Below are 14,168 nucleotides of genomic sequence, written 5' to 3'. Positions count from 1 at the left end.
CAGTTAACACATCCATTATTTCATTCAATAACAAGCATTCTGAACAGTTAACATACAGAATATCTCCCTCATTTTCTTCTTTGTTATACAATAAGATAAATCTCTAAGTTTTGTTATCTATGAAAATTATTCTGCCATGTTTTTATGTTTTGCTTTCTACACATTGTCTGCTGTAAGTTACCAAATCAAACATAGTTCACTATTGTTTTCTTTTCTTCTTGACTTTACGTACAGCAATTTCAGTACCTTTGCAAACAAGGGTGCCAGCTGTTCTCCTGTCTGTAGCAAGAATCACCTGTTCTAAGAACACTAGTCTTGTGCACAGCACAAATTTATCAGTCACTGACAGCAAACGAGTCTGGAAAGAGGACAGAGATTTGAGGAATCACTTGAACAATACGGTTTAATATTTTTGAGTTGAATGTTTTTGTTTGATTGTTTTCTTATTTAAAAGCTGCAGTTCCTAAACAGGCACATATAATATTTTAAGTAGACAATACAACACACTATACACATACATAAACACACAATGCACTTATATGTGTATTGACTAAGCATATACTGATTATTATATTATTCAGTGTAATATACACCTAGATTAAATAGTAGTCAGACAGTCAGACAGCATGTGATCCAGGATACACCTGGATTAACTGTTACATGAATCACTACCTCCTTTATTTTTTAGCTTTTTTTTTTTTTTTTTAAGTCTTCATAGTCATCATCCAATGAAAGGGGAACAGGTTTCAATACGTTTTCTCTTTGCAGCTTTCTACTTTGTTTAGTTGGGACAAAAATCTCAGTTTATATTCTTTAAAAGAGAAATCACAAAAAATCTTTGCTGTTTCCCCCCTCCCCCCTTCTCCCCCTTTTGTTATTCTCACTAAAGTAAATAATAAGAACAATAGCAATACACAGAAATGTATATTCCTGACTAATTGCTTCAATTCTATAATTAAAGTCATGAATTTCTGAGCTTTCTTGATGTCACATTAATATTTCCTTCTATGTAGATGACCAAAGTTTAGTGAAGTTGCTGGATATCACAAATTGCTTTGGATCTTGGAAAAAAATGAGTCTGTTCTGCAGAATCCTTAGGTATTCTTACTAGGTTTATGTACTTTATCAAACACAGATTTGATATTACATATCTTGGATCCGTTGTAAATTTCTTGAATTTATACTTAGCCATTTACAGAACAATTGTCACATTGTCACAAGTAGTAAAGTCAATGTTACCTGCAAAAAGAATGGTTAAATGATGTTATCAAGAGAATATTTCAATTACACATAGTCATTTCTAGGGGGCATTAACTGGAAAAGTAATATTTTGCCTGTCTTATTAATTGTGAATTAGACCCTTAACTGAAATAAAAGATGTGTGCCTTGAAATTGAAGCAGCACACTTAGAAATATATTCTTACCTACAGTTGGTTACTGGAATTGCTTAATAGCTTTATTGATGATCAACATGAAGGTCGCTATACCATGGGAGAGTCTGTTTGTTAAAATAAACAGCTTGGACTCCGATTTCAATATGATTTTCAGGTAAAAATTAAGAGGAAAATTGTTAGAATATTTCAGGTGCATGTTTGTCAAGCTTATTTTGACTAATGTGTTGGATTTTTTTTTTACTTTTTCTTTTATTTTTTACAATGGAAAAGTAAGCCAATATAGATTTTGCTTAGTGTATGGTATTCCTAGAAGTGTATAGTTGACAGAGTTACACTGCAGTTAAATTTAATGTTTCACAGTTGTTTATTTATTTACACAAAGAGTCCATGTCCAAGCACTCTACATTGTTATCCAATACCTAAACTTAACATTTCTGGAAGAAAATTTCTTGTTTCTTGATAGATGAGCTAGTTAACGTAATTGAATATGATAGTACAACATGTATGATACTATTTTTGGTAACTCTTTCCCATAGAAACACCCTCAAAAAGGAGAATGTTGAACACTGTAGATCACAAAGGACTGAAGTGAGTTGTTATGTTAATCAAAAACTAGATTTTTCTTTCACTTTTTGGTATCAATGTCTTGTGTGACCTGTTGGATTATTTGGGAGTGGCTTTCTGTTAGCAAAATTCAAATACTTCTTGGGCTGAAATTCATAAAATCAAAGAAAGAAGGAGGTAATAGTAATTTGTTGTTTAAGTGGACTGTGTGGTTACTTCCTCTATATTCCCCCTCCTTTCTGATGAGCCACATGTTACTGGTTAATTACCTTTGAATGATTTCCTTGCTTGGTTAAAAACAAACAAACAAACAAAGAAGAGCCATAGTAACATTAATCACTACTTTGTAGAAGCATTAAAACTTTCTGCAAGTTATGATAACTAAATTATATTAGCCCCATAACCAAAGATATCTTATGGAATCATAAGGGAGAAACAACATTTTTTAATATCCAGCAGACAGAACAGAGCATTAAATATGGAAATATAGTAAAAATATATTATAGCGTGTTCTATTCTCTCTCAACAATGTAGGCTACAATACTTTTTTTTTCTTTTTTTTTTTCTCATGTTTTTATGTGGGAGGATTTTCTAAACCCTGCAGACGTTAGTCATGCATCTCTTTATTTTCTGTTTCCAACGCAGACAATGCAAATCGCATCAAAACCGTTTATACAACTGGGTCAAGTAGCTACAGTAAATCATCTTCAAATATCTGATTCTCGTGTTTGTTCTTCAGTTTTCATTAGCACTACTGAGATTTTAGTATAATTTTCTGCAGGTGAAATTTGTGTTGAGTTTTCTCTTGTGAAGAAGAGATCATATTTTCACAAGATCATATTTTCTGGAAAAGTAAACTGTACTATAGCTAAATTGACTGTTCTTTGAAGTTGAATGGGAATCAGAGACTTCATGAAATTATTAAATTATGTTTTATTTAGTTATGGAATATGACTTATAATTCTAATTCACTCATTTACTATAACTTATTACCATATGAGAACCTAAAATATAATCTTCTGAGTTTTCAGTGTTAAGAACATAATAGTGGTATAAACTGATTAATATATACTTTTTTTTTTTTTCATGAAAAAATATAGAGAATGTAATTCTTCTGGAGAAGTCAGCGCAATTTCTTGGAGTACAAGACATTTAATGCACAGTGATTCTCACTACGAACCAAATACGTACAACGAATGTAGTGTGCTGGTTTTACATGGCAAGGTGTTGGAAGCATGGAGGCTGCAGGGGTGGTCTCTGTGAGAAGAGTCCAGAAGCTGTCCCATGTCAGATCAGGGCCAGTGCTAGCCAGCTCCAAAATGGACCTGCCACTGGCTAAAGCTGAACCAATGAGCAACTCTGGTTGCACTTCTCTATGAGCATATTTAAGAAAGGAAAACAAACAAACAAACAGTTGTGCTAGCAGTGCAGTAGTTAGTAGGGAGGATTGTGAAAATGTAGAAAGAACCTGGAAGATACCAAAGCTGGAGAAGAAGGAGAGCAGGAGGTGCTCAGAACAGAACAAAACAGACAAAACAGAAAGAACAGAACAGACGTTCCCCTGCAGCCTGTGGGGAGGCCCCTGGTGGAGCAGGCTGTCCCTCTGCAGCCCACGGGTCCCACATGGAGCAGATCTCCACGTTGCAGCCCGTGGAGGAGCTCCCGGTGGAGCAGGTGGATGTGGCCTGGAGAAGGCTGTGGCCCATGGAGAGCCCCGCAGGAGCAGGCCAGAGCTGCAGCCCATGGAGAGGAGCCCATGCAGGAGCATGGGGTCTGGGGGGAAGCTGCCTGCCATGGGGGACCAATGCTGGAGCAGTCCACTCCTGAAGGACCCATGTTGCAGCTGTTGTTGAAGAATGTCAGACTTTGGGAAACCAACACCAGATCAGTTTCTGAAGAACCGCATCCTGTGGGATGCACTAGAGCAGGGGAAGAGAGTGCAGATGAAGCAGCAGTGGAGATGAAGTGTTATGGACTGACTGCTACCCCCATTTCCATCTCCCTGGGAGGAGGGGACAAAGGTGGTAGGAGATTATTTATTTATTTACTTATTTACTTATATATTCTTTTAGTTTGCTTTTAATTCTCAATGCTCGAGTTTTGTATTAGTTGCCAATAAATTACATTAGTCTTCCCTACGCTGAGTCTGTTTTGTCCTTGATCGTTACTGACAAGCAATCTCAAGCCATGAGCTGTTTTTTTCATTGTAATTTCTTCCTCTGTTCTGTTGAGGAGGGGGAGTGAAAGAGCAGCTGTGTGGTGTTTTGTTCCCCCTTTGGTGTTAGATCACAGCACATGCCTATAGCTTTTACAACGCAAGCTGACATCTCACATCACTGTATTTTCATTTGGTCAATTGCTTAAAGCTATTAGAACATCTGGAAAGGCCATTGATGGTGACGTGCCACCTTCTGTAAGATTAAGGAAAAAAGGAGTGTGATAAAATGGGGATTTACTGCATTTTTTTCCCATGTTCAAGAAGATTAGAGTCAACAACTCCCACAAAAATAGAATAATAATAATAATAAATCACTTGAATATTTATTTCAGAGAGTATTGATCATACAGCCTGTTTTTCCCCATTTATTTCTTTCTCAGGCCTCTTCAGAAGAAGTATTAATTAAAGTCTGACTCAATAAAGATGACCATATTAAACTATTCGGATTCTTAGGGTGTGGTGTGAGGTTTTCTTCATGAGAAACAGTTGTTTGCTCATCCTACATATATTACATTAGCCTTTTTCCCTCATTGCAGAGCACTTAAAATATATGTAAGGAAAAAAAAAGAGAGAGAGAAAAAGAAAGTATAAAATATGTTTACTAAGTATTTTTTTCAGAGAAAAAGATAAAAGAAAAAGAAGAGGAATTATTACTAATGATTTGATGGCGCTTTGTAACATTCCAGTAAAGTACAGGGGAAATTCTGGATTGTACCCATACTACTGTATCAAGTAACTTAATATTTTCTTGGTAAAGAATAGCTTTAATTAACTGCCATAAATAGTCATTTGAATACTCCATGATTTGGGAATCCTTCTTACTTATAAAACTGGCACTACTTCAAAAGAGAAAAAAATACATTTTTTTTAAACTGAGAAATTCAGTCATAGTTACATTTACTGTGAAGAAGACAGGTTTTGTTCATCATATGTACATGAAAAGATCTTCTTTGGAATTCCCTGCTTTTTCAAAACAAAGCTTCATTTTGCAGTTACTTTGGAAAGATCTGAAAGGCAAATAATGTAGAAATGTCCTGTTCATAGATGTTGAAAAACTTTTTCCTATGATGAGAATATTCTATTAGTTTCCTACAGCTGTTATTGAAAAATATTGGAGAAACTTTAATGAGCTTAAAATGTGAAATTATTTTATATCCTTCCCATATTGATATATTTAATTCCATGATGTTTTCAATAAATAGGTCATTGGTAAATTTGTCATTGTCAATAGCTAACACATTTTCTCATATCTAAGAAATAAATAGTATATTCAAATTGGAAGCTTGGAACATCTATTAATTTATTCAGTGAATGATGGATTTCAATTTGTTTATCATACATGGATGCAAGTGTACACACTAATATCCATAAATATTGTGTAAACAGATTTAAAGCTGTCTATAATTACAGCATTACAGCCAGCTAACAATTAAGAACTGAGATATTGTACATTTTACATGTTTCATCAGCTGTCCATTGTATGGACCACAACTGGTTTCAAATGTTTGGCCTCAGAGAAATATATTGCATTGAATTATAAGTCATCAAGCCATCATTTCTCTATTGCTATCTTTTCTACCTTTAACACTTACTAGAAAACGTGAAAAGGTGAAGTTTAAAAACAGAAAAAAATGGTTAATTTAACACCATACTGCAATTACAATCAGAGGCAGATTGTTTTCATTAAAAAGACAGCAGCTCTTTCACCATCTAATTTTTCCAGGCCTCTTCCGAATGTATCTCAAGTGATACAGAGAGAGATGCCTGATAAAATAAATAAATAAATCATAATGTACAAGCTGATGTAGTTTCACCCTTCCACTCCCACAAACTTTCCAATAACATGGAACATATCAAGTAACAAAGTCTTGTGACTAAGCTTTTTTTTTCTCAGTGCTTGTTCTGCTGAACTTCCACAAGCATAGATGAGATAAATAAGGAACCTCCCTGGGAAAGACTATTTAACTAGATAAGGATTGTATATTCATTTTCAGGATTAACTCCCCTCTCCCCATTTAGAAAGTAGGATTTCAAACTGTTTCAAACTTATTTTGTAAGTGAGATGAACAAATCAGAATCATTATAAATTTTTAAAAAATATATATCAGAATAAGAAAACCCATTACTGGGGGGTTGAGAGGATGTGCATTTAGCACATGGAAGTTTTAGATTTATGAGTCTGTATAAAAGTAAAAAGCTTATTAGTAGTAGCAGTTTTGTAATTTTTCTGGTTTAAGCTGGGCAGCAGCCAAGCACCACACACCATACAGCCATTCATTCACACCTTCCACTCGTCAAAGTGGAATGAACGATAGAATAAAAAAAAAGTTAAAACCCATGCATTTAGATAAAGACAGATTAATAGGACAGAAAAGAAAGGGGAAATGCAATTGCTCACGAGCCATTGCCCAATGCCCAGCCTGTCCCTGAGCAGAGGACACCCCCCTACAGGCAACTCTGCCCCCAGTTATATTGATTAGCAGGACACCATATGGTACGGAAAATGCCTTTGGTCCATCAGTCTGGGTCAGCTGTCCTGGCTGTGCCTCCTCCCAGCTCCTCATGCACCCCCTGCTTCAGGGCAGCATAAGAAAAAGAAAAGTCCTTGGCTCTATGTAAGCACTACTCAGCGGTAACTAAAATGTAGGGGTGTTTATCAGCTTTATTATCATGCTAAATCCAAAGCACAGCACTGTACCAGCTATTAGGAAGAAAATTAACTCTAACCCAGCCAAAATCAGGATGTTAATGAAACTACAGTAGGCGAAAGGTGAAAATAGGTTCATGTATTTTTCTTTAGAGAGAACAAAATTTGTCACCTGAACTCCAGATATCTGCAAACAATACTAGGTCAAAAATAACTCTGAAAAATAATATAATGAAATTCCAAAGAAATGGTGATATATATATATATATATTTTCTGAATCAGATGTTTTGGGATGATAAAATTCTGGCAACTGCCTGTAAATAAAAGGATTGGATTAAGAAAGGGATAGAGCAGTGCTCAGATATGATTGATAATGATAAAAGCATTATAAAATAAAATCTGGGAGTCTTTGTCCAATTTAAAAACTGCTTCCTTTTCTTTCAATCTCTTTTGCAGACTTTACCTGGAAATTGCACATACTGATTTTAAAAACTTTCTGTTTTTATTTCTTGATTTTGCCTTCTAAGTTTTCCTTGATTTTCATTTTGTTGTTTTTCATTTGGTGTATCTCAATAGAAAAGTGTTTCTGCTGTTCAGAAAGAAACTCCTGTCTTTCCGCTTGTGCCTTTTGTCCTCACACTGGACACCAGCGAAAAGAGCCTGTCTCTGTACTGTTTGCATCGTCTTCGGGTATGTATAGACACTGATGAGGTCCCCTTGAGACTTCTTTTCTCTAGGCTATCCAGTCCCATCTGTCTCTGTCTTTCGTCATAGGACATGTGCTTCAGTCCTTCATCATCTTTGTGGTCATTCACTTAACTCTCTCCAGTATGTCTAGGTCTCTTGTACTGGGGGGCCCAGAACTGGACATGGCACCCCAGGTTTGGCCTTACTAGTGCTGAGCAGAGGGCCTCATAGCCCCAATTATTTTGCCAGTATTTTTCATCTGAAAATGAAGTTATAACAATAAACCAAATCTAGTGCGCTGAAGTAGTTATTAATGCAACTAAAATGCAGCTGAATCTCAATCAGCCATTCAAACACTGCCTGATGTTGAAGTCATTTAAACTAGGCATGTCCAATTTTAACTTAAAGTCTTAGAATCTAGATCCTTAAGGTTTCCAAGCATTCCCAGATGTGCCAGTTTCATTACAATTAGATGTCTTCCTTTTAAAGGCTTACAATTAACCCACTTCAAACACATTGTTTTTTGCAAGCACTAGTGGCTTTGAGTTCAGCAATATGGGAGTAGCAATAAATTTTTTGATAGTAGAGTGATGATTTGAGCTGACTCTAGGCCTTTGTTCATCTTAATTCATGAATCTTCCATTTCTGGCTCCATGGTAATCCACTTTCAAAAACTGACATAAAGTGTGCTGCCAGGCAGGAATTCAGAATATCGCAGACTCACAGAATCACAGGATGTTAGGGATTAGAAGAGACCTTAAATATCATCTAGTCCAGTCCCCTTGCCAGAACAGGAACACCTAGATCACATCACACAGGAATGTGTCCAGGCAGGTTTTGAATGTCTACAGACAAGGAGACTCCACAACCCCCCTTGGGAAGCCTGTTCCAGTGTTCTGTCACCCTCACCATGAAAAAGTTTTGTCTCATATTTAAGCAGAACCTCCTATGTTCCAGCTTGCACCCATTGCCCCTTCACCTATCAATGGGTGTCACCGAGAAGAGCCTGGCTCTGTTGTCCTGACAGTCACTCTTTACATATTTATAAACATTAATAAAGTCACCTCTCAGTCTCCTCTTCTCCAAGCTAAAGAGACCCAGCTCCCTCAGCCTTTCCTCGTAAGGGAGATGCTCCACTCCCTTAATCATCCTTGTGGCTCTGCGCTGAACTCTCTCAAGCAGTTCTCTGTCCATCTTGAACTGAGGGGCCCAGAACTGGATGCAATATTCCAGATGTGGTCTCGCCAGGGAAGAGCAGAGGGGAAGAAGAACCTCTCTCAATCTACGAAGCACACCCCTTCTGATACACCCCAGGATGCCATTGGCCTTCTTGATCACAAGGGCACAGTGCTAGCTCATGGTCATCCAGATCTCCACCATGATCCCCAGGTCCCTTTCCCCTTTGCTTATCAGTATTTTAAAGTACACATAGTAACATGAGCAAAAGACTTCATGACAGAATGGAAACTAGAAAGAAGCATTGGTTTATGTGCCAAAAAAAAAAAAAAAAAAAAAAGAATACAACAATAAAAAAGCATATATTTGTTTTTGGTAATACATGATCTAATAATGATTGATTTAAATCGAAACAGAATAAGACTAAACTATACAAAATATTTTGTGGAACAATTGAGAAAGTGTTGACAAGTAGTCCTTGTTGTCATTTTTTATGCCATATTATAGAATGACAGAATTTAAATATCATCCAAGAAAAACTTAACTTACTATGGATAGTTCTATATATGTAAAATCACATACAGACACAAAGCCCACACTTGAAAATTAAATGGAATTGTTTGAGCCAGAGAGAGCTCTTGGATGTTATGACCTATAATTATGCACAATTTCAGTTATTCAGTTTTCTGAAGTCTGACGGTCATGGCAAACTATTTTTTTCTCTCTTTAGATTTGTTATCTTTCCTCTGGAATATAGGGAAGAACAAGTTTCTGTTATAAAATTATATAGGCTCCTAAGGAGACATCATAGGATAGGTGTTGTTTATTAACTTCTAAAATGTCTCACCTTTTGGATTCTTTCCTTCATTTAAAATATAATTTTAAACCCCATAAAACTTACTTAGGCTTATATTTTTAGTTGTTTTACATTTTATTGTTTAAATTGGTTTGTATATATGTCATGGTTTTGTCGGGGATAGAATTAAGTTTCTTCATAGAGTCTCACACAATGCTGTGTTTTGGATTTCTGACAATAATATATTTTCATTACTTAAGGAAATCCAGAACATGAAAATCTTGAAATACTGACCAACAATATTTGCTAGCCACAATGATAGAATATATAATTATTGCAGTTATTACTCATGTACTTTAGTACTCATGTATTAAATGTTACTCATGTACTAAAGACATGCATAATTTCCTATTTAGATTAATCTCTTCTAACTGGCTGTGGTGTGTTTACCCTATAAATAAACCAATTCACAACTCAACCACTTGATCACTCCTTCCCTAGTGGTATGGCAGAGTGCATTGGAAAAGGAAAAACTGAAAACAATTAGTTTGAGATAAAGACAGTTTAACAAGTGAAGCAAAGCTGTGTGTGCAATGAAAGTAAAAAGAATTTGGTTACTATTTCCCATTGTCATGCAGATGTTTAGCTACATCCTGGAAAGCAGAGTCTCAACACACATAACAGTTATTTGGGAAGACAAACACCATAAACATAAATGTCTCTCCTTACCCCTCCTTTCCCTGAGCTTTTATGTGTTGAGCATATGGCATGGAATATCCTTTTGGTCAGTCTTAGTTATGTCCCCTTCCAGCTTCTTGCACACCCCAGCCTATACACTGGGGTGACAGAGTAGGAAAAACAAACAAACAAACAAAAAGCATTGACACTGTATGAACATTGCTGAATGATGTGTATTTCCACCTATAATGAAAACTAGCATCAAATTCAGAGAGGGGTTTAAATTGTAATGAAAGACTTCATTCAACACTTACAGAACTCCCCAAACACTGCTTTTTCAGACCACTAGGTTTTAGTGTCAGTGTCTAATAGCTAGAACATTTCAAAGTTAAATGTAAATGTATTTAAATACCCAGGAACTATTCCTACAGCTAAGCATATGTTAGGACTGCATTTTATTTTACTTGTAACATTTTGTTTTCCACTAGCAGCTAATTGTTGAACTTGGCTATGGTTAAACTACCCTTTATGACTTCTCATTATGACTATCTGGCTTTGAACAACATGCATCTAGATGAAACTAAAAGAAAAGAACTGACTCCCAGCAATGATCAAAATCAAGGTCTGATTTTGAGCAATATTAAAGGGTGCATCTAAGGATGCATTTAGAAAATTCAGAGTCTGGAATATGTTTCTTGCCAGGGCGAAAATACAGTGAACACACATTTTCTTTTTGTAAAGAACTTCCCTCATTTCTTTCATTTGTCTCACAAATAAAGTTTAAGCTGAACAAATTTATCAGCCCTTTATGAAGGATCAGTGAACACTGCAACAGGTGATTACTTCTTTTTTATTTTTTTTTAAATGAAGATTGATGAAACCTGTTTTTTAGCAAAAATTCACTATAATTCTCAGAAAGCAGTCAAAGTTTTTTTTGTTGTTGTTGTTTTTTTTCATGGTGTATAGCAGTGCAAAATATCATGGAAACAGGGTTTTAAAGTATTATACAAATAAATAACTCAGATGATCAGATCTCAGGATTGAATACTCAAAACTACTTGCAGTGTTATGAAAAAAGGTTTTAATGAAATTTTCTCAAAACAACTTATTTTATTTTACCCAAGAAGTAAGAATGGAAAAAAAATATATTAAAGAAATTATCCCTCGGGAATGACTGTAAAAGCTTTAAATGGGTAAAAGTTAAAAAGGATAAAGAACTAAAATCAGGTTTAGTGTTTACGCTAGGACATGAAGTAGGATGACAATATTTGAAGTATGGTGTGGTAGCAAGGGCTTTCACTCTGCTACAAAATGTAATGAGTATACTGGAGCATATATGAAAGGTTTGTACACCAGTGGATGCTTTATGAGGAATAAACAAAAGGAACTAGAAATATTGTCTCAGTCCCAGATCTATGACATCATTGATATAATGTCATGGTTTAGCCCTGACAGGCAGCTAAGTATCACACGGCCACTTGTTCACTTTTCCCCAGGTGGGATGGAGGAGAGAATCTGAAAGGGAAAATGACAAGAACTCACAGGCTTAGATAAAGACAGTTTACTAGGTAAAACAAAAGACACACATGCAAGCAAAGCAAAACAAAGAATTCATTCACTACTTCTCATCAGCAGGCAGATGTTCAGCCACTTTCTGCACAGCAGAGCTCATCACACATAATGGTTTGTTGGGAAGATAAACACTGTCACTCCCAATGTGCCCTCCTTCCTTCTTCTTTACCCCAGCTTTTTTTGCTGAGCTTGATGCCATATGATATGGGATATGTCTTTGGTCAGTCTGGGTCAGGTGTCCCAACTTCTTGTGCCTCCTTGCTCTCAGGGCAGCAAGAGAAAAAAAAAATAAAAATCCTTTGTTCTGTGTAAGCACTGCTCTGCAACAACTAAAAACATTGTTGTGCTATCACCACCATTTTCATCAAAAATCCAACACACAGCATCACACAAGCCTCTAAGATGAAAATTAACTCTGGCCTACTGTCCTGGTTTCAGTTAGCACAGAATTAATTTTCTTCCTAGTAGCTGGTGGAATGCTGTGTTTTGGCTTAGAATGAGAAGAGTGCTGATAACACCCCGATGCTTTAATTGTTGCAGAGCAGTGCTTATACTAAGCCAAGGACATCTCAGCCTTTGCTCTGTCCTGCCAACGGGCAGGCTGGGGGGTGCAGTAAGAGCTGGGAGGGGACAGACCCAGGACAGGTGACCCAAACTAGCCAAAGGGGTATTCCATACCATCTGACGTCATGCTAAACAATATATAGGGGTGGCTAGCCGGGGGGAGGGGGCCGGACTGCTCGGGGTTAGGCTGGGCATCGGTCAGCGAGTGGTGAGCAATTGCATTGTGCATCACTTGTTTGTACATACTATTATTACTTTCGTATTATCACCATTGTATCATCATTATTATTATTGTTATTATTATTTTGTTATTTTTTTTTTCCTGTCTTATTAAACTGTCTTTATCTCAACTCACGGGCTTCACTTTCCATTTCTCTCCCCCGTCCCAGAGAGGGAGGGGGGAGGGTGAGCGAACGGCTGCGTGGTGTTTAGCTGCCGGTCGGGTTAAACCACGACAGTCTTTTTGGCGCCCAACGTGGGGCCCGAAAGGTTGAGATAACGGCAGATCTGATCAGAGTGTGTTAAACTAAAATTGGTGTAAGGATTAGACCTGCTTAATAGTCACTTGTCACGATGCTGATTGCTTTAATCACAACTCTGCTGCGCCTGTTTTCCAAATTGAGTATTATAGTACATTATTTTCCGTATTTGCTCTCTGTAGTGTTGTTTCTCCTCTCCGGGCCCTGGTTTCAGACCATTATGGTACTAAGTGTTATAGCAATGGCTTATGAGACGATAAGATATCTGGTCATGACTCTAACTTGGTATTTATACTCAGTAACATCGTGGACTCTGTACTTTGGAAACAGCATCTTGGGAACTATTAGCAATTATACCTATTGTTTTTCTCCATTAGAGAGTCAATCTGTGGAGGGGAAAGGGGAGGATATTTTTCCTTACTTGCTTACTCTCCCTTTCTCCTTCACCACCCCTGTATCCTCCTGGGTCACTCTGCCTTCCTCCTTCACCACCCTCTTATCCCCTGAGCTTGTCACAATAGCTCTCCAAGATATTGAATATTTCTGGAATACTCAGAATACCATAGTCTTGTTGTTCTGCCTCATGAATGCACTTCAGATTCTGCTTAAAGTTAAACAACTACTTATGAAGCTCATCCGGAGATCTGCCCGGAGGCAGTATAGTTGTGGGTGGCAGGGAGTATGGGTGGATATGGGCAGGCATCTAGAGCAGTTGGCACCCCCAGTGTGTTGGAAATTCACCCCTGAACAATGGCAAAATCCTCAAAAACTGGCAGAATGCTTGAAAAAAAGGTGTAATGATTCTGGCAGTTCCAAAGTAACACAAATCATTGTAACGTGCTGGGGCCTGGCTCATGCCTATCGAGCTGCCATTGATACTGCTGTCAACTTAGTGACAGACCCTGCGGCCACTCCAAACCCTGTGACAGATCCAACGGCCACTGTGACCCCTACGGTGGATTCTGCAGCCGCTCCAGTCCCAGCTCCTGCAGCCGCTCCAGTCCCAGCTCCTGCAGCCGCTCCAGTCCCAGCTCCTGCAGCCGCTCCAGCTCCAGCTCCTGCAGCCGCTCAAGCTCCAGCTCCTGCAGCCGCTCCAGCTCCAGCTCCTGCAGCCGCTCCAGTCCCAGCTCCTGCAGCCGCTCCAGTCCCAGCTCCTGCAGCCGCTCCAGTCCCAGCTCCTGCAGCCGCTCCAGCTCCAGCTCCTGCAACTGCTCCAGTCCCAGCTCCTGAAGCTGCTCCAGCTCCAGCTCCTGCAGCTGCTCCAGTCCCAGTTCCTGCAGTCGCTCCAGTTCCAGCTCCGGCCGCTACTCCAGTCCCAGTTCCTGCAACTGCTCCAGTCCCAGCTCCTGAAGCCGCTCCAGCTCCAGCTCCTGAAGCCGCTCCAGCTCCAGC

This window comes from Aythya fuligula, chromosome 1, assembly GCF_009819795.1.
Source record: "Aythya fuligula isolate bAytFul2 chromosome 1, bAytFul2.pri, whole genome shotgun sequence".
NCBI classification, from domain to species: domain Eukaryota; kingdom Metazoa; phylum Chordata; class Aves; order Anseriformes; family Anatidae; genus Aythya; species Aythya fuligula.
Note: the sequence above shows the minus strand (reverse complement) of the source record.